The 20,587-nt window shown below is 37.3% G+C and overlaps 1 pseudogene; it reads left to right on the top strand.

Annotated features, from left to right (window-relative positions):
- Positions 1-20,357, top strand: part of LOC102285671 (non-histone chromosomal protein HMG-17 pseudogene) — a 32,645-nt pseudogene extending 12,288 nt beyond the window's left edge.
- Positions 20,358-20,587: the final 230 nt, after the last annotated feature.

Raw genomic sequence — 20,587 nt, 5'->3', positions numbered from 1 at the left:
GCTTTTAGGCAGTTGCCGTCTTTCTGTGTCCTCACATTTTCTTATGCTTGTGGACAGAGAAAGAGATCTCTGGTGTCTCTTACTTTTCTGATAAAGACACCAACCTCATGGTTTCATTTTTTAAAAATTGAAGTACAGTTGCTTCACAATATTGTGTTAGTTTTCAGCATACAGCAAAGTGATTCAGTTTTATATATTTTCATGTTCCTTTCCATCATGATTTATTACAGGATGTTGAATATACTTCCCTGTGCTCTACAGCAGGACCTTGTTGTTTATCCATTCATTCTATATATAATAGATTTCATCTGCAAGTCCCAAACTCCTAATCCAGCCTCCGCCATCCCCCACCTGGCAACCACAGATCTGTTCTGTCTGTCTGTCTGTTTCTGTTTCATAAATAAGTTCATCTGTGCCGTATTTTAGATTCCATATGTAAGCAATATCACATGGTATTTGCCTTTATTTTTCTGACTTATTTCACTTAGTATGATAATCTCTAGGTCCAATGATGTAGCTCCAAATGGCATTATTTCATTCTTTTTTATGGCTGAGTAATATTCCATTGTATATATGTATGATATCTTCCTTATCCATTCATTTATTTATGGACATCAGTTTGTTTCCATGTCTTCAGTTCAGTTTAGTTCAGTTCAGTCACTCAGTTGTGTCTGACTCTTTGCGACCCCATGGACTGCAGCACACCAGGCCTCCTTTCCCATCACCAATTCCTGGAGTTTACTCAAACTCATGTCCATTGCATCAGTGATGCCATCCAACCATCTCAGCCTCTGTAATCCCTTTCTCCTTCCACCTTCAATCTTTCCCAGTATCAGGGTCTTTTCAAATGGGTCAGCTCTTCGCATCAGGTGGCCAAAGTACTGGAGTTTCAGCTTCAGCATCAGTCCTTCCAATGAATATTTGGGACTGATTTCCTTTAGGATGGACTGGTTGGATCTCCTTGCTATCTAAGGGACTCTCAAGAGTCTTCTTCAACACCACAGTTCAAAAGCATCAATTCTTTGGCACTCAGTTTTCTTTATAGTCCAAATCTCACATCCATACATGACCACTGGAAAAACCATAGCCTTGACTAGACGGACCTTTGTTGGCAAAGTAATGTCTCTGCTTTTTAATATGCTGTCTAGCTTGGTCATAACTTTTCTTCCAAGGAGCAAGCATCTTTTAATTCGTGGCTGCAGTCATCATCTGCAGTGATTCTGGAACCCCAAAAATAAAGTCTCTCACTGTCTCCATTGTTTCCCCATCTATTTCCCATGAAGTGGTGGGACCAGATGCCATGATCTTAGTTTTCTGAATGTTGAGCTTTAAGCCAACTTTTTCACTCTCCACTGTCACTTTCATCAAGAGGCTCTTTAGTTCCTCTTCACTTTCTGCCATAAGGGTGGTGTTATCTGCATATCTGAGGTTATTGCTATTTCTCCTGGCAATCTTGATTCCAGCTTGTGCTTCATCCAGCTCAGCATTTCTCATGATGTACTCTGCATATAAGTTAAATAATCAGGGTGACAATATACAGCCTTGATGTACTCCTTTTCCTATTTGGAACCAGTCTGTTGTTCCATGTCCAGTTCTAACTGTTGCTTTCTGACCTGCATACAAATTTCTCAAGAGGCAGGTCAGGTGGTCTGGTATTCCCAACTCTTTCAGAATTTTCCACAGTTTATTGTGATCCACACAGTCAAAGGCTTTGGCATAGTCAATAAAGCAGAAGTGATATTTTTCTGAAACTCTCTTGCTTTTTCGATGATGCAGTGGATGTTGGCTATTTGATCTCTGATTCCTCTGCCTTTTCTAAATCCAGCTTGAACATCTGGAAGTTCATGGTTCTGTTGAAGCCTGGCTTGGAGAATTTTGAGCATTACTTTACTAGCATGTGAGATGATTACCAGCTGAGCCACAAGGGAAGACCTTCCATGTCTTTGCTATTGTAAATAATGCTGCTATGAACATAGATGTGCAAAAATATTTTTTACTTATAGTTTTGTCCAGATATATGCCCAGGAGTGGGATTGCTGGATCATATGACAACTCTAGTTTTTTGAGGAACCTCCATACTATTCTGTACAGTAGCAGCACCTACTTACATTCCTACCAACAGTGTAGGAGGGTTCCTTTCTCTCCACACTCTCTCCTGTGTTTGTTATTTGTAGACTCATTAATGATGGCCATTCTGACCAGTGTGAGGTGGTACATCATGGTAGTTTTGGTTTATGTTTCTCTAATAATTAGTGATGTTGAGTATCTTTTCATGTGCATGTTAACCATTTGTGTGTCTTCTTTGGAGAAATATTTATTTAGATCTTCTGCCCATTTTTTGATTGGGCTGTTTTTGTTGTTGTTGTCGAGCTATTAGAGCTATTTGTATATTTTGGAAAGGAAGCCCTTATTGGCTTATGATCTCATTTAATCTTAATGAGATCCTTAAAGGCCCTATCACCAAATGCAGTCACATTGGAGGTTGGGGTTTAAACATTTTAATTTTGTTTTTGGGTGTTTTTTTTTTTTTTTTGCACACCAGGTGGCTTGTGGGATCTCAGTTCCCCAGTGGGGGATCAAACCCTGGCTTACATCAGTGAAAGCATCCTATCTTAATCACTGGACCACCAGGGAATCACTAACTTATGATTTTGGAGAAATGCAATTACTCCATAACAGAAGGAATGATTTGAGAGGATCTAGGATGGTGAAAAGGTGGTAAGATTAATGGATTGTAAGTAATGGTGAGATGATGGATAACTGGAATTGAAGCATTAGAAGGTATGAGCTGGAAGTGTAGGAGGAATTGATTGGAGAGGGGAGTATGAAATAGGGATTATAGAGGAGCTGCAGTCATTTGTAATGACAAGATCTAGGGTGTGACAGTGGGAATGAATGGTTGAGGTAGAGGCAGATGAGTAAAAAGACCACAGGTAGAAAGGATGCAAAGGAACTGAGGGGCTAAGGCATTAGAAGGACCATCTTGTGCATACTGAAATTATCAGGATTATCACAGGAGCAGCATTGTAGAGAGAGACAGCAAGCCAGGGGTTAAACCTTTATGGAAGGAGAGAGAACAGCTCAAGGTAAATAGATAATAGAAGTAAAGTGGGACTTTATTGGGGGAAAATGTAGCATAACCAATCATAAGTCACAGAGGAAGATATTTGCAATCCATATAACCAACAAGGATGTCACAGATTGAGTTTTCCAGAAGCAGATGTTGAGATAGAATTTGAGGTACAAGAAATTTTTTAGAGATCAACACTTGTGAAAGGAAGTGGGAGGAAGGAGGATTGGGCAGAGGAAGAACTTAAACTATGATACAGGTCCTACAGAGCTGTCAGGGAGCTCTGGAGCAAATACTGCATGTCAAAGTGTTCAATATTATGTCAAAATAGTTGGGTCTTTAGACCCCACAGCCTGCCTCAGTCACCAGAGACGGATTGCACTGTTATGTGACCGACCTTGGGCGGGCAGTCACTTGCAAATGTGGCAGATCCTGAAACAGCTGACAGCTGGAAGTTGTCTGCTTAATACACTCCCTATAGCTGGAAAACAAGTTCTGTCTGAAGGGGCATCTAGGTAGTGCATCTCAGTGTCCACCACAAAGAGACTCATATTTTATTTTGCATATATGAAGAACCCCTATGCAAAGAATAATGCATACATGCGCGCATGCTCAGTCACTTCAGTTGTGCCCAACTCTTTGCCACTCTATCGACTGTAGCCCGCTAGACTCCTTTCTCCATGAGATTCTCCAGGTAAGAATACTGGAGTGGGTAGCCATGCCCTCTTCCAGGGGATCTATCTGACCCAGGGATTGAACCCTCCTCTCCTGTGTCTCCTACACTGCAGGCAGATTCTTTACTGCTGAGCCACTGAGGAAGCCCTGCAAAGGATTAGCTGCTGCCTAAGTATGAATCTCTTTACATTCCAAATGCAGCAGCAAGTATGAATATCTTTACATTCCAAATAGCAGTATAGAAGAGGAGTCAACACGTGATGTCCTAAGGGATGGGCAACTGTCTTTGTAAATAAATATTTACTGGAACACAGTTATACCCTTTCATTTAGGCATTGTCTTTATGGCTGCCATCATGCTATAATGGCAGGGTTGCAGTTATAGAGATAGTATAACTTGCAAGCTTAAAATGTTTATTATCTGGAACTTTAAGAAAAAGTTTCTTGACTCCTGATATAGAGCAAGAAAAAAAAAAAAAAGACAAAACCTATACTTTTAGCATAGCTAGATGACAGAGAATGCCCAAACTTCAAATTACCTGTAAGTAGAAAAGCAAAACCAAGTCCCAGTGAGGTCTTTCATGATTCTATTGCAAATCTTTGTGGAGAGCAAGGGCAGGAAAAACTGCAGAAAAGAAGAGGGGACAGCTAACAGCAGGTCAAAGATTGATCTAAAATTGCTACTGTGGGAAAAAATACTGAAAAAGAATCCTTGTGGATCAGAGCACCAACCATGGGAAGGGATATAAAAAGGCATTTCAGGACTAGGGAGGCAATCTCAGAAAAGCAATTCTTCCAGGGGAATAGAATGCAAAAAAGGAAGGGAGAAGGCACCCTTTGGAGTTTAGATGGTAAAGAGGAAAATAACCAAAAGAGAAAAATGTTGAGCCATGCAACGCAAAACAGAACCAAAAAAATTGCAGAATAAAAACTACCATCAAACACACCCATCCACATTCAAGTATCTGTTCTCAGATTTTTTGGTCTCAGGACTTTGTTACACTTTTAAAATTTGAGTGCCTTGAAGACCTTTTGTACTTGTGGGTTATATCTACCACTATTTACTATATTTGATATTAAAACTGAGAATTAAAAATATTTTAGAAATTAATTTAAAAGCAACAATGTAGTATTTTTATGAAAAACAACTATATTTCTCAAAACAAAAAGTTCATGTGAAGAGCGACATTATTTTTACATTAAAAAAAATCTCTTTAATGTCTGGCTTAAGAGAAGACAACTGATTCTCTTATACGTATATCTGCATTCAATCTGTTGCAATAGCACATCGTATAGCTTCTAGAAAACTCCACACACTAGTAAGATAATCAGAGTGAAAGAGGCAAATAACGTATTTGTACTGTAATGCAACTAGTTTTGACTTTGTAGCTACCTGAAAGATTCTGAGGACCTGGACCACCAGGGAAGTCCATTTTTGGTTTTTTAAGGAAGCTTCATACTGTTTTGCATTGTGACTGTGCCACTTTATGTTCCCTCTGTGGTGTAGGAGAGTTCCCTTTGCTCTGCCCCTTCTCAAGCACTTATTATTTGTAGACTTTTTGATACTAGCCATTTTGACCAGTGTGAGGTGATACCTTATTATGATTTTAATTTTCATTTCTCTAGTTATTAGAAATTTTGAGCATCTTTTCATATGCCTGTTAGCCATTTGTTTGTCTTCTTTGGAAAAGTGTCTGTTTAGGTCTTCTGCCCGCTTTTCTGACTGAGTTGTCTGTTTTCTCAATATTGAGTTGTATGAGCTGTTTCTATATTTTTTATATTAGCACTTTGTTGGTTGCGTTGTTTGCAAATATTTTCTCCCATTCTGTAGTTTGTCTTTTCATTTTTTTTCTTTTTTTTTTATTCTGTATTTTTGTGTTTTTTTTTTAACGTGGACTATTTTTAAGGTCCAAATTTGTTACAATATTGCTTCTGTTTTATGCTTTGGTTTTTTGGCCGCAAGGCACGTGGGATCTTTGCTCTTCAACCAGGGATGGAACCTGCACCCCCTGTACTGGAAGGTGAAGCCTTGGTCACTGGACTGCCAGGAAGTCCCTGTCTTTTTGTTTTGTCAATGGTTTCTTTTGCTGTGCAAAATCTTTTAAATTTGATTAGTGCCATTTCTTTATTTTTGCTTTTATTTCTTTTTCCTTGGGAGACTGATCTAAGAAACCATTGCTAAGAATGGTTGATGTAAGAAACAATTTATGTCAGAGAGTGTTTTTGTCTATGTTCTCTTCAAGAAATTTTATGGTATGTCTTACATTTAGGTCTTTAAATCATTTTCAGTTTAATTTTTTATATAGTGATCAGAAATGTTCTATTTTTACTGTTTTATATGTAGATTGATTGACCATGGGCATATGGGTTTATTCACGAGCTCTCTATTCTGATTCGTTGATTTATGTGTCTGCTTTTACACCAACACACGCTGTAGATTATTGTATATTTGTAGTATAGTCTGAAGTCTGGGAGGGTTATACCTCCAGCTTTGTTCTTTTTTCTCAGGATTTCCTTGGCCATTCTTTTCTTTTGCGGTTCCATATAAAATTTAAGATTATTTGTTCTAGTTCTTTGGAAAATGTCATGGGTATTTTGATAAGGATTGTATTAAATCTGTAGATTGCTTTGGGTAGTATGGCCATTTTAACAATATTAATTCCTCCTATTCAAGAGCATGGAATATATTTCTTTTTCTTTGAATCATCTTCAGTTTTCTTTATCAATGTTTTATAGTTTTCAACATATAGGTCTTTCATCTCCTTGAATAAGCTTATTCTTAGGTATTTTTTTAGATGCAGTTTTAAATGGGATTGCTTTTTTACTTTTTTCTGGTATTTTGTTATTAGTGAATAGAAATGAAATAGATGTCTGTACATTAATCAACTATCCTGTTACCTTGCTGAAGTCATTTATTAGTCCTACTGGTTTTTGTGTAGAGACTTTAGGATTCTCTATTTAGTATATTATGTTATCTGCAAATAGTGACAGTTTTACCCCTTTCTGTCCAATTTGGGTATATTTTATTCCCTTTTCTTGTCTGATTGCTGTGGCTAGGATTTCCAATTCTGTGTTAAAATGAACTGGGGAGAGAGAAATTATTGTCTTGTTCCTGACTTTAGCAGGAAGTCTTTCAGCTTTTCACTATTATGTTGGCTGTGGGTTTGTTGTAAATGAACTTTGTTATGTTGAGATATATTCCCCCAAACCCTCTTTGGTGAAAGTTTTTATCATGAACGTATATGGAATTTTGTCAAATGCTTTTTCTGTATCTATTGAATGATCATGTGGTTTTTGTCTTTCCTTTTGTTAATATGGCATATCACCGTGATTTGTGTATCCTGAGCCATCTTTGTGACCTTGGACTGAATTCAACTGGATCATGGTAAATGGTCCTTTTTTTGCACTATTGGATTGGGTTTGCTAATATTTTGTTGAAGATTTTTGTATCTACGTTCATCAAAGATATTGACCTGTGATTTCTCTTTTAGGATAATGTCTTTGTCTGATTTTAGTATCAGAGTAATGGTGACTTCCATAAAATGAATTTGAGAGTGTTTGCACTTGAATTTTTGGGAATAGTTTGAGAAGGATAGCTGTAAGTTTTTCTTTATATGTTTGGTAGAATTTCCTCAGCGAAATGGTCTGGTCCTGGGATTCTGTTTGCTGTTTTTGTTTGTTTACTTTTCTTTCTTTCTTTTTTTTTTTAATTACAGATCATATTTCACTTCTAGTAATTGGTCTGTTCAAATTATCCGTTTCTTCTTAACTCACTTTTGGCAGGTTATATGTTTCTAGAAACTTGTCTATTTCTTCTAGGTTGTCCAATTTGTTGACAAGTAGCTGTTCACTGTATTCTTTTGTCTGTTTGTTTTTTTAATTCTCTGGTATCAGTTTTTATTTCTTTTCTTTCATTTCTGTTTTGGTTGCATAATGAGGCATGTGGGATCTTAGTTCCCTGACCAGGGATCAAACTCATGTCCCCTGCATTGAGAATGGGGAATCTTAACCACTGGACTGCCAGGGAAGTCTCTCATTTCTTAATTTGTTTATATGAGTCCTCTCTTTTCTTCTTGGTGAGTCTGATTAGAGGTTTGTCAATTTTATCTTTTTAAAAAATCAACTGTTGGTTTTATTGATCTTTTCTATTGTTTTTTTAATCTCTGTTTTAATTATTTCCTCTCTGATCTTGCTAATTTCCTTCTTTATCTGGCTTTGGACTTTTTGCTTCTTTTTTTTCTAATTCTTTAAGTGGTAAGTTAGGTTGTTTATTTGAGATTTTTCTTGTTTTTTGAGAAAGGGCTGTATTGCTATGACCTTACCTCTTAGAACTGCTTTTGCTGTATCCCATATATTTTGTAAGTTTGTGTTTTCATTTTTGTCTTTGAGGTATTTTTATTTCTTCTTTGATTTTATCATTGACCCATTGTTTTTTTAGTAGCATGTTATTTAGTCTCCATGTGTTCGTTCTTTCCCCATTTTCCCCCCCTGTGTTTGGTTTCCAGTTTCAAACCATTGTGGTCAGAAAATATGCTTGAAATGTTTTCTATCCTCTTAAATTTATTGATACTTGTTTTGTGACTTAGTATGTGATGATCTATCCTAGAGAATGTTTAATATGCACTTGAAAAGAATGTGCCCTATGTTTTTGGTTTTGGTTATAGTGTCCTGTACATAACAGTTAAGTCCAGCTAGTCCATTGCATCATTTAGGACCTTTGTTGTCTCATCGATATTCTGTTCTGATGATCCATCCATTGATGTCAGTGGCTTGTTAAAGTCTCCTACTATTATTGATTTAGTATCCGTTTCTCCATTTATGTCTGTTAGTGTTGTTTTATGTATTTAGGTGCTCATATGTTGGGTGTGTGTATGTTAACCAGTGATATCCTCTCGTGTTGATCCCTTTATCCTTATATACATGATCCTTTCTTTGTGGCCTTTGCTTTAAAGATGATTTTGTCTCATATGGCTAATGCTATCCTTACTTTCTTATCATTTCCATTTGCATTAAATACCTTTTCCATTCTTTAACTTTCAGTCTGTGTGTGTGTTTTGCCATAAAATGAGTCTCGAGTAAGCAGAATATTGTAGGTTCTTGATCTATTTTTTTTTTTTTGTATTCAATCACTGTCTTTTGATCAGAGCGTTTAGATAATTGACACTTAAAAGTAATTATTGATAGGTATGTACTTCTTACCATTTTAATCCTTATTTTCCATTGTTTTTTAGTTCTTTGTTAATTTCCTCATTTTGTCTTTTCCTTTTGTGGTTTGATGATTTTCTTCTGTAATATGCTTGAGTTCTTTTCTTTTTGGTTCTTGTGAAACTTTTGTATGTTTTTTTTTTGTGGCTACCATGGACTTCAAGTATGTTGACCCGTAACTATCCACTTGCTTTAAACTGATAGTTGTTCAAGTTCAAACACATTCTAAAAGATCTACCTTTTTATTCCCCTCCCCACATTTTGTAATTTTGATGTCTTATTTCATATCTTCAAGTTTATGTTTTTACTGTTTATTATAGTTATAATCACTTTTAAAATTTTTTGATTATTTTTTGAACTGTGTACTGACTTGTTTAAGTGATCTTCAATTCTTTTATCTATTTACCTTTCCTATTGTGATTTTCCCTTTCATACAGATTCTTGCATCTTTTTCATTTAGAGAAGATCCTTCAGTATTTCTTTTAGGGTAGGTTTCAGTTCAGTTCAGTTCAGTCATTCAGTCGTGTTCGACTCTTTGCAACCCAATGAATCGCAGCACGCCAGGCCTCCCTGTTCATCACCAACTCCCGGAGCTCACTGAGACGCACATCTATCGAGTCAGCGATGCCATCCAGCCATCTCATCCTCTGTCGTTCCCTTCTCCTCCTGCCCCCAATCCCTCCCAGCATCAGAGTCTTTTCCAATGAGTCAATTCTTCGCGTGAGGTGGCCAAAGTACTGGAGTTCCAGCTTTAGCATCATTCCTTCCAAAGAAATCCCAGGGCTGATCTCCTTCAGAATGGACAGGTTGGATCTCCTTTCAGGCCAAGGGACTCTCAAGAGTCTTCTCCAACACTACAGTTCAAAAGCATCAATTCTTTTGTGCTCAGCCTTCTTCACAGTCCAACTCTCACATAGCCTTGACTAGACGGACCTTTGTTGGCAAAGTAATGTCTCTGCTTTTGAGTATGCTATCTAGGTTGGACATAACTTTTCTTCCAAGGAGTAAGCGTCTTTTAATTTCATGGCTGCAGTCACCATCTGCAGTGATTTTGGAGCCCCCAAAAATAAAGTCTGACACTGTTTCCACTGTTTCCCCATCTATTTTCCATGAAGTGATGGGACCAGATGCCATGATCTTCGTTTTCTGAATGTTGAGCTTTGAGCCAACTTTTTCACTCTCCACTGTCACTTTCATCAAGAGGCTCTTTAGTATTGCTAAATTATTTTTTTCTTGTCTGAGAAATTCTTTCTCTTGCCCATTCTAAATGATAATCTTGCTGGATTATCTATTGTGGTCTTGAAGACTGTTTTTATTTGGGAGCATCCCTGTGCAGGCTGCGTGCTTCCCGTGTCTTCGGTGTCAGGGTTGGTTTTGATATGGACACCAGCCACATCTTTTCTCAGGGTGGCTGGCCACCATCACCTTGATAGGGGCTGTGGTTGGTGTGGGAGGATCTAAAGCCTGTAAAGGGTGTGAGGCAGGACTTCTTCTCTGCTCCATGGCTGCTGCCATACTAAAAAGGGTGTAGTCTACTCCCCAGTTGTTGAAGTAGAAGCCCTGAGGGTTGAACTCAAAAAGGTTCCATTCTCCTTGAGGGCATGCTCTGCCCCCAAAGAGAGGAGTATTAAACACATGAGGCTCGTGTGCTCACAGAGAACTGATGTGTTACTTGTGTAGGTGTCTGAAGCTCTGCTCAGACACAGCTCAAGTTTGAGTCTCTTCACCTGTTGTGTTGTCCCAGATCTAGTGGAAGGCTGTGGCATGGAGTGGGTAGGGTCAGAGTACTCACTAGGCTGGGGCTGGGGCTAGGTTGGGGCATTGTGGCTGTAGGAATTTACATTGCTGTCTTGCTACAAGAGATCTGGGCTGCCTCTGTGGCAGTCTTCTTCCAGGATCTGTCTGCCCCAGGTCCAGTGCCAAACTGTGGCATGGCGTGGGCAGGCTGTTTGTTTAGCTGGGAACAGTGTTGGGAACAGGGACCTAGTGTGCTTGTTCCTAGCACTGCTTGAGTAAGTACTGACAATGGCTACTGCTTTCCTGTCTGGGCCACATCCCAGGGCCCTCGGGGGTGGTCTCTGTGTAGCTAGACCAAATATTTTCCCAGGGCCAAGTCTGCCCAGATCTTGCACCTAACTGTGGTATGGAGTGAATAGGGCCTGAGTTTTTGCCCCACTCAGACTGGGGAGTGTGGCGAGGCAGCTGCCAGTGTAAAACTCTCTCTGCCCTGTTTGTTAGCAAGCCAGCACCTGTGCACTCTTTGTGGGTAGAGTATAGGATTCTCCACCCTTCCATCTGTCCCAGTGGTTCTCCCAACAACCAAGGGGGCTTGCCTTCTTTGTATAGGACACCAGGACTGGGGTGCCCTGCTTCCAGGGTGAGGGTCCACCTGTGTGGACCTTCTTTTGATTTCTCTCAGAGTTGGAGGTCCCAACCTTATGCCTTTTTCCTGTCCTACCTGGTTGCATGGAAATCTTTCTTGCAGCTTTGGTTGTATAGGAGTTCTTCTGCCAGTTTCTGGCTAGTTCTCTAAGAGACTTGTTTCATGTGAAGATGTATTTTTGATGTGTTTGTGGGAGAAGGTGAGCTCCATGTCTTCCTACTCCACCATCTTGATCTGATTCTAGTGCTTTCTTAACATGATAAATTGTATGTATCTTAATTCTAAAATCAGCATCTTACTTAAGGCAGAAACACCAAAGACACTTCCACTAAGTTCAGGAACAGGCAAAGACGATCCTTTTCCTCATTACTGTTAACATTGGCTAACACCAAAGGCATAAATCTTTGCAATAAGACAAGAGAAATCAATTAAAGGTATAAAAATTGAGAAAAAAAAGTAGAACTAATTTTATTTTTAGATGATATGATAGTATTCCTGAAAATCCCTAGATAATAAATAAAACTAATTCATTTAGTAAAAGAATTAAGTAAGATAACAGGATACACAATTAGGCAGATATAAGAAATCAATGTAGAGATGGTAAGAATGAAATTGAAATATTAGCCTCTTTAGTCTCCAGCAAGATGGCATATACTTGGCATGTTTGCTGACACTCCTTAATAAATCTGCAGTTGTTTTCAGAAATCTCAAAATAGTCTTCCCTGTAACAATCACAAAGTGAAGGAAGTTAAACTTATTGAAGAAGAATGAAATTATTTGCTGTCTTAAAAAAATATATAGGCATAAATGAGTATCTTGAGCAAATCATTTCTGAATTTTAGTTGTGATAGTTAAATCAGAGTTTTAAATTAAATGTCAGAGCATCTAGTGGTATTGAAGTACCACATATAAATAAAATTAATACCAAGCAAGTCCAGTACATTATTGAGGTAGTCATAGTTTTACCTGTGGGTGCCAAACATAATTCTTTAAAAAAACAAGCAAAAATCATGTTATCATGTAAAGCAATTATCTTTCAATTAAAAAATAAAAAAAATTAAAAAAAATTTCCAGTTGCTTTAGCAGCCATGTGCAAGTCCTTGTATTAAATCATTTGTACTATTCTTTGCTGAAGTATCAAAATGCTTAAAACCATAGCCTGCCCAAGATTGACAGTAGGGCACTCACACTATTGGGATAATTTAGCCAGTCAAGTTTTAAAGAAGACATGAAAGATGTTAACCAACAAAATTGATTAAATTTATGTTTTCTTTTGAAGCCTTTTATAATCTAAATGAAGAACAGAAAATCGCTCTTAAGGCAGTGTGTGTGCATGTATGTGTTTTCTTTTTTCTTTTGTTTTTTTTTTGGCATTTCTTTCTCTCTAATATATATACATGCATATTATATATACACGTATATATACGCTGTTATTTGAAGGAATGACTAGTTTGTGTTCAAGAACTGTCACTGCACTGAATGAGTTTTTCAGTGGTCATTCCTTTCCAACCATTTTCCCCCAACCATCTTAAAACTGTTTTTTAATAATGAAATATTTGAGGGAATTCTCTGGTGGTCCAATGGTTAGGACTCTTCACTTTCACTGCCAAGGGTGCAGGTTTGATCCCTGGTTGGGGAAATAAGGTCCTTCAAACTGCAGGGCGTGGCCGAAAGTTAAAAAAAAGAAAAGTACAAAGAGAATGAAATGTTCGATAGATTTAATTTGGAAATTGCTATTTTAATTTTATAAGAACAATTAACTAAATTTGAAATTTTATATATACTTTCATCTAAAATGGAATGAAAATGAACTATAGAAGTATTATTGCTTTAAATGATAGTTATTATTAATATACTTTAAAGAAGTATATACATTGTTTTCTGAAAAAGAATTGAAGGAAATAAGACCAAAACCTGTTAGAAATATGAGCAAAAGACCAAAAACACAATTTACAGAAATATTAAAATGCCCTTAAACATATGAAAATATGTTCAACTTTACTCATAATAACAGAAAATGCAAAGTAAATATACTCTGAGATACCATTTCTCACTCACCAAACTGGTTAAAAACTAAAAATCATGAAACATTTCCATCAGTGAGGCTCTGGGGAAACAGATAGTCTTATACATTGCTGATGGGAATGCAAATTGGCACAACCCTATGGAGGAGAATTTAGTGATATCTATGGAAACTGCATATGTATTTATCTCCTGATTCATCTGTCCCACTTATAGAAGATATGTGTCTAACAATATGAAAATATGGACAAGGTTATTCATGCCGCAATGCTTGACACTGCAAAATATTGGAAGCAACCTAAATGCATAGGACAGTGTCTGACACACACAAATACTAGGCAACTGTGAGCAAGAATCTAGATGAACAGATACAGAATAATTTCCAGAATGTATTGTTAAATGAAAAAAAAAAACATGTAAAAGGGTGTCTACAGTAATACTACCTTTTGTGTAAGAAAGAATGAAAATAAGAAAATATGCATGTTTCTGTTTATTTGTGCAAAGAAGCATAGAATGGTGACAGCAGAAATGAATGAGACTGGTGACCCACACTGGGTGGGAGGAATGGGGTGGAAAGAATGTGGGGATGGAATTAAGGTACAGAGAATGGGAAAGCGGAGAGATGCTTTGCTGAGTACACCTGTTGTTACAGTTCTGAGTTTTGGAATCATGCTAGTGTTTTACATACTAAAAACAAAAACAAATAAAAAGCCAAAAAGAGAGGTGAAGCCTACAATGGAATACAAAGAAATAAATGAAACCAAATGTGTTTAAAATGAAAAACAAAACCACACAGAAGAAGAAAAAAAGAGCTAGTTCAGATAGCTTTTGAACACAGAATTTTGTGTACACATTGTTCAGTCAAATAAAAACAGAAATATGGAGTTCTGTTTAATACTAAGACCTGGTTTGTTTTTTGCAATGGTATGGGCTAGAGATTTTCAAACTTCTTTTTCTGTGTATTCCAGGATTGAATACATATACCAAGTTTCTTACTGTTGAAGAAGGAAGTTAAAATTGTGAAAAGAGGAAAGGTTAGAATGAACCCTGTGCTATTGAATTAAAGTTGGAAGTGTTGAAATAAATTTAGTTTGGACATATGTGTGTATGTGTGTATGTATATACACATTTCCTAGCTTGGTCCACTAAGAGGGTATAAAAACAGTAACACTTCTGTAACAATGAGCTCTTCTAGTGCCTAGATCTTGGTTTTTAAATCCACAATAAAAACAAAACAAAACAAAACAAAAAAATGCTTGTAGGTTGAACTTGGGAAAATACACATGAACTTGGACAATCTTGTTGTGGCAGGAATTAAGAAAGTAGTTAAAGAACGTTGGTGTATGTCAAAAGGACACAGGACGTAGATTAAAGTGGCTCCATCTGGCCAAAAATGGGACAATTCAAGCATCAGAATAAGTGAGAGTATGGATTAGAATGCATTGAGTAAAATAAGAATCCAAGAGTTGACACTGTTATACATAAATAAATAAACAAAGAAGAAGAAAAAATGATTTCTTACAGTAGAATGCCAATTAATAAATGCAGAAGGATGAGGTAGTTAGGAATTAATATCTGGCAACCATAATAATAATAATCGATTCAGGGAAGAATCCTCAAAGAACACTAAAACTACCAAGGGAAATGAGCATAGTCTCAAATATTCTCCCCACAAAGTACTGGTGGATTGTGAAAGGAAAAATAGTAACTTTAGCCTGCAAGTATTCTGGAATTTCCCAGCTATCCTTCTGTATTGATTTCTAATTCAAATCCATTGCTGTCTGAGACAGATATTGTATGGTTTCCAGTCTCTTGCATTTGTTAAGGTATGTTTTATGGTCCAGAGTGTGGTCTGTCTTGTTCCGTGTGAACTTAAGAAAAATGTGTTTTGTGTTATTGTTGGGTGAAATAGCCTATAGATGTCAATTATATGCAGTTGATTGATGGTGCTGTAGAGTTTACCTATGTCCTTACTCATAGATCTGCTGAATCTGTCCATTTCTAATAGAGAAGTATTGAAGTCTCCAATGAGAAAAGTAGATTCATTTATTTCAAGCACTGTAGTTCTATCAGTTTTGACTCATGTATTTTGATGCTCTGTTGTTCGGTGAATACACATGAAGGATTATGACTTTATGGAGAATTGACCCTTTGATCATTATGTAATGCCTTTCTTTATGCCTGATAATTTTCTTGCTCCAAAGTCTGCTATGTTGTAAATTAATGCAGCTACTTCAGCTTTTTTGTTTTGTTTTGTTTTAACTTCTTTTTTTGTTGTTTGTTTGGTTGTGCCACGAGGCCTGGGAGAACTTAGTTCCCTGAGCAGGGATTGAACCTGAGTTCTCTGCATTGGGAGAATGCAGTCTTAACCACTGGACCACTAGAGGAATCCCTACTCCAACTTTCTTTTGATTAGTGTTAGCATGGTATATCTTCCTCTACACCTTTAACCTAGATGTAGAGTAGCTTTCTTAATCCCATCCAGTGGGGAGCATCAAGTGGGAGAACAGAACACAACTTCTAATCTCTTTCAAGTGTCTTCATACTCCTCTCTTGCAAAAATGAAAGTATTACATACCAAGAAAAATTAAACTGAGTCTCTTGTAGAAACACATATTTGCATTCTTTTATCTGTGTTGACAATCTCTGTCTCTTAATTGGTATATTTAGACCACTGAAATTTAAAGTGATTATTGATATAGTTAGATTAATTTCTACCATACTTGTGACTATTTTCTATTTGTTATCCTTGTTCCTAGTTCCTATTTTTGACTTCCACTCTTTCTCTGCCTTTTCTGGTTTTTTGAGTGTTTAATATGATTTCATTTTCTCTCCTTTCTTAGTATATCAATAAAAATATTTTTAGCATACCAACAAAATTATATTTTTATTTTTTTAACTTTACAGTGAAGAGGTTTGTGGTGAAAGTTACTATCATCAGTAAAAAAAAAAGGACAACAGATGTCATATGTCTTCTGATATGATGCACTGACCTAGAGAAGGAAATGGCAACCCACTCCAGTATTCTTGCCTGGAAAATTCCACGAACAGAGGAATGTAGGGGCTACAGTCTGTGGGATTGTAAAGAGTCAAACACGACTGAGCAACTAACACACATGATGCACTGAGACGGGGACATCACTTACCTGATTTTCCTGCCCCAAAGTGCATAACCTTAATTAGTTAATTCCTGCACATGTACTCAGTTGCAAAGTGTCTGTAACCTCACTCTGCAACCTCATAGACTGTAGCCCCTGGGGCTCCTCTGTCCATGGGATTTTCCAGGCAAGAATACTGGAGTGGATTGCCAATTTTCTCCTCCAGGGGATCTTCCTCACCTAGGGATCGAACCTGTGTTTCCTGCATTGGGAGGTATTCTTTACCACTTGAACCACCTAAGAAGCCCTAATTAGTCATAAGGACAGCACAACAATCATACTCAAACCACTAAGATCTGGGTGTTGTTTGTTACTGCAGAACAGGGAGAAAATGTAGAGGATCAGCAGCTCAGCCTGGCGGTCATTGGTTTGGTGATGTCATTGATGGGTCATTTGGGTAATATAGACAGAAGAACTATGCATAGGTATAGATAGCACTCTAAAGAGACTGGCAAATCCATATTCACATACATACAGTCTCCGATGGCACAAGCAAAGATAAGGAAAAGAAAGTCATGATGGACATTGACATTTTACAAAGTAGAAAATCAAATTATTACATTGTGGACACTCCAGGCCATAAGGATTTCACCCCAAATATAATTAGAGGGGCTTTCCGGGCTGAGGTAGCTGAGATGTGGATACAGGCAGGAAAGGACTTTGAATATGGATCATGACCTCCCAATTCAGCTCCTAAAGAAACATAGCTCCAACTGCTCCAAAAAATCTTTTCAAGCTTACCCGCCGCAAAGAGCTCAGATCCTCCTCTTCAGTAGTGAAATTCCTATCCCTAATGGATTTCCTGTGCTGTTACAGCGCTAAGCTGTAAGTGTAGCTGGCATTATTTAAAAATTAATGAGCGTCTTTTAAAAACAAAATACTGATGATGCCTCAAAGGAAAAAAGAAATCTGTTTTGTTAACTAACAGCCAGATACATTGATACAGATATAGACTCTACACTTTTTAAAATTTTTAATTAGGATAAAGCATAACATAAAGTTTACCATCTCATTATTTTTAAGTGTACAGTTCAGTAGTGTTAAGTATATTCATATTGTTATGCAACCAATCTCAAAACTTGCAAAACCGAAACTCTATACTCATAAAGCAACTCCCTATTTCCTCTTCCCAACCAGCCCCTGAATAGAACCACCATTCTATTTTTTGTTTCTATGGTTTTGACTACTCTGTGAAGTGAAGTGAAAGTCGTTCAGCTGTGTCCAATTCTTTGCGACCCTGTGGACTATATATTCCATGGAATTCTCCAGGCCAGAATACTGGAGTGGGTAGCATTTCCCTTCTTCAGGGGATCTTCCCAACCCAGGGATCGAATCCAGGTGTCCCTCATTGCAGGTGGATTCTTTAACATTAAGCTGAGCCACAAGGGAAGCCCAAGAATACTGGAGTGGCTCGCCTATCCCTTCTCCGGTGGATCTTCCCGACCCAGGAATTGAACCAGGGTCTCTGCATAGCAAGTGGATTCTTTACCAACTGAGCTATGAAGGAAGCCCAAAATTTAGTTTTAAAATTTAATTTAATTTTCCCCCTTTATTGAGATATAATGGACATACAGCACTGAATCAGTTAAAGGTATACAGCATAGTAACTTCACATACATGTACTGTGAAATGATTACCACAGTAAGTTAACTTTCACTGCCTCAGATAGTTAAAAACAATTGTTTTTCCCTTGAGAAGTTCTAGTCTCTTAGCAACCTTCAAATACACCACACAGCAGCGTTAGCTACAGTCACCATGCTGGCCCCTACACGCCCAGAACTCATTTATCTTAGGACTAGGATTTGTACCTTTTGACCACCTTCATTGAATTCCCCCACCCTTTTCCTTCCTTTTTAAAGCTGAACAATAGTTCAGCTATACACCACATTTTCTTTATCCCTTCACAGACTCAAAGCTTTTGAGATATACAAAGTCTTTCCAAGGCTGAAGAGATACAGGCTGTTTCAGTGGCTATGTGACAGCTGCTGGGTGTGGTTTCTGAATAGAAGAAAGAGGGGTCAGGATCTCTGCCAACTCACCTAAATAGCCAGAAGGTTTCATCTCTGCTTTCAAAAATTCTGTTTACTTAAACTGAAGAAACAATGTGCAATTGAGATTTATTTTTAATGAGAGACGGGGAAAGTTATGGTACTTGCTAGAAATTATGAATAATTATTCTTTTAGAAAAATTTAAAGTGCTAACCAATAAAGAAAAGGTAAAATTACCCTTTATGCACAAAGACTGGATTTTCCTGTGAAATTTTAGTTAAGTGGAATTAAGTTGCTGAGATTTATAGAAATTCTGCCAAGTATGTATTAAAAGGTATTGAATCAAGGTGAAATAAGCTCTATATCCATCCAAACTGCAAACAGTTCCAGTTTTCTCTTTTGATTTGCAATTTTACATACTTTTAAAGGGAACTGCTAAAGTGAATTTAATTGTCAAAGTACTAGAGGGTTGACCTATACCCTTTTGTTCAGGTAACTGTGGGAGAAGATTGGCTGGAGGTTTCAGAAAACAGATTTTGGTGCTGAATGTAAGAGAGTCCCTCCTCTAACATGAACATTAAACAAAAATTAATTTGAAATCTGTGGAAGCTGTTTCAACAGTAACCAAGACAGAATTTCAGATATGTAAATCCAACTAATAAATATCTTTAGTCTGAACATTCAAAATATTGATGTTTATTCACCACATTCACAAATTATAAGAAAAATCATATGACAGTTTCAATAGACATAGAAAAAGCACTTGATAACATTTAATATCTATTCATGAACACTCCTAACAAACTAAGAATAGAATGACATTTCCTTAGCCTGATAAAAGCTGTTTACAAAAACCCTGTAGCAAGCAACAAAGCTTTCCTTTTGAGATTGGAACAAGACATGAATGCCTGCAATCATCGCTTCTATTCAGCACTGTCCTTGAGGTCATAGTCTGTGATGTATGAAAAGGGAAAAATGAAAAGATAAAGGACTGGAACGGAAGAAACAAAATTGGCATTATTTGAAGACCCTATGATTTGAGGTATTTAAAAACCTTAAATAATGTAAAGATTAAATAAATATAACAGCACAGTTGCTAGATATAAAACCAGCATTAACAAAATCAATTTTATTTCTATATTCCTGTAAGAAAACAAAAATTGAAATAAAAAACTCACAATGGTATTAAAAAAAAAAAAAAAGAAGTCCTAGGAATATGTCTACCAAAATATGTACAAGACCTCTTCAGGAAAAATGGTAAAACTGTAATGATAGACATTACAGAAGATCAAAATAGTTTATGTGCTGCCGAAGTGGGCACTACAGAAGATCTAGAGAGATAGAAAGACATGTTTGTTTATGGATTGGAAGAATGTATTTAGTCTCTTCAAATAAATTTATAGATTCAATGCAATCCCAAAGAAAATGCCAACATGACAAGTATATTGTAAAACATTTGTGGGAATGTCATTGGATAGGAATTACCAATGACGGGAACAACGAAGAAGAGGGAGGAGTGATCCGTGGACTAAACAAAACCCGTGCACAACAGCATCCCTGTGTGTCTAGCACCTAAGCCCCTCTGCCATTTTGCCCAAGAGAAAGACTGAAGGGGATGCTAGAGGAAATAAAGCCGAGGTGAAGGACAAACCACAGAGAAGATCTACGAGGTAATCACTAAACCTGCTCCTCCAAAGTCAGAGCCCAAGCCTAAAAAGGCACTTGCAAAGAAGAGAGAGAAGGCACCCAAAGGGAAAAGGAGTGATGCCAGCCAGGATGGGAATAACCCTGCAAAAAATGGAGCTGCCAAAACCGACAAGGCGCAGAAAGCTGAAGGTGCTGGAGATACCAAGTGACATTTCATGATTCCTGTTTCCTCTCCCATTCTACCTCCACTCTCATCCCCATCTCTGTACTCCTCTCCTCAGCTCCATTCCCCATCCCTACAGATCCTTATTTCCATCTTTATTCTCATTCCGATCTGTATCCAATCCTCAGATTCTATCCCATCCCCATCTCTATCTGGTCTCCATTCCATCAGCATCTCCATCTTCATTTTTGTCTTCAGCTTCATTCATCTTTATCA

This window comes from Bos mutus, chromosome 3 (assembly GCF_027580195.1).
Source record: "Bos mutus isolate GX-2022 chromosome 3, NWIPB_WYAK_1.1, whole genome shotgun sequence".
In the NCBI taxonomy this organism is placed as follows: domain Eukaryota; kingdom Metazoa; phylum Chordata; class Mammalia; order Artiodactyla; family Bovidae; genus Bos; species Bos mutus.
This window is presented reverse-complemented; position numbering and strand designations above follow the sequence as displayed.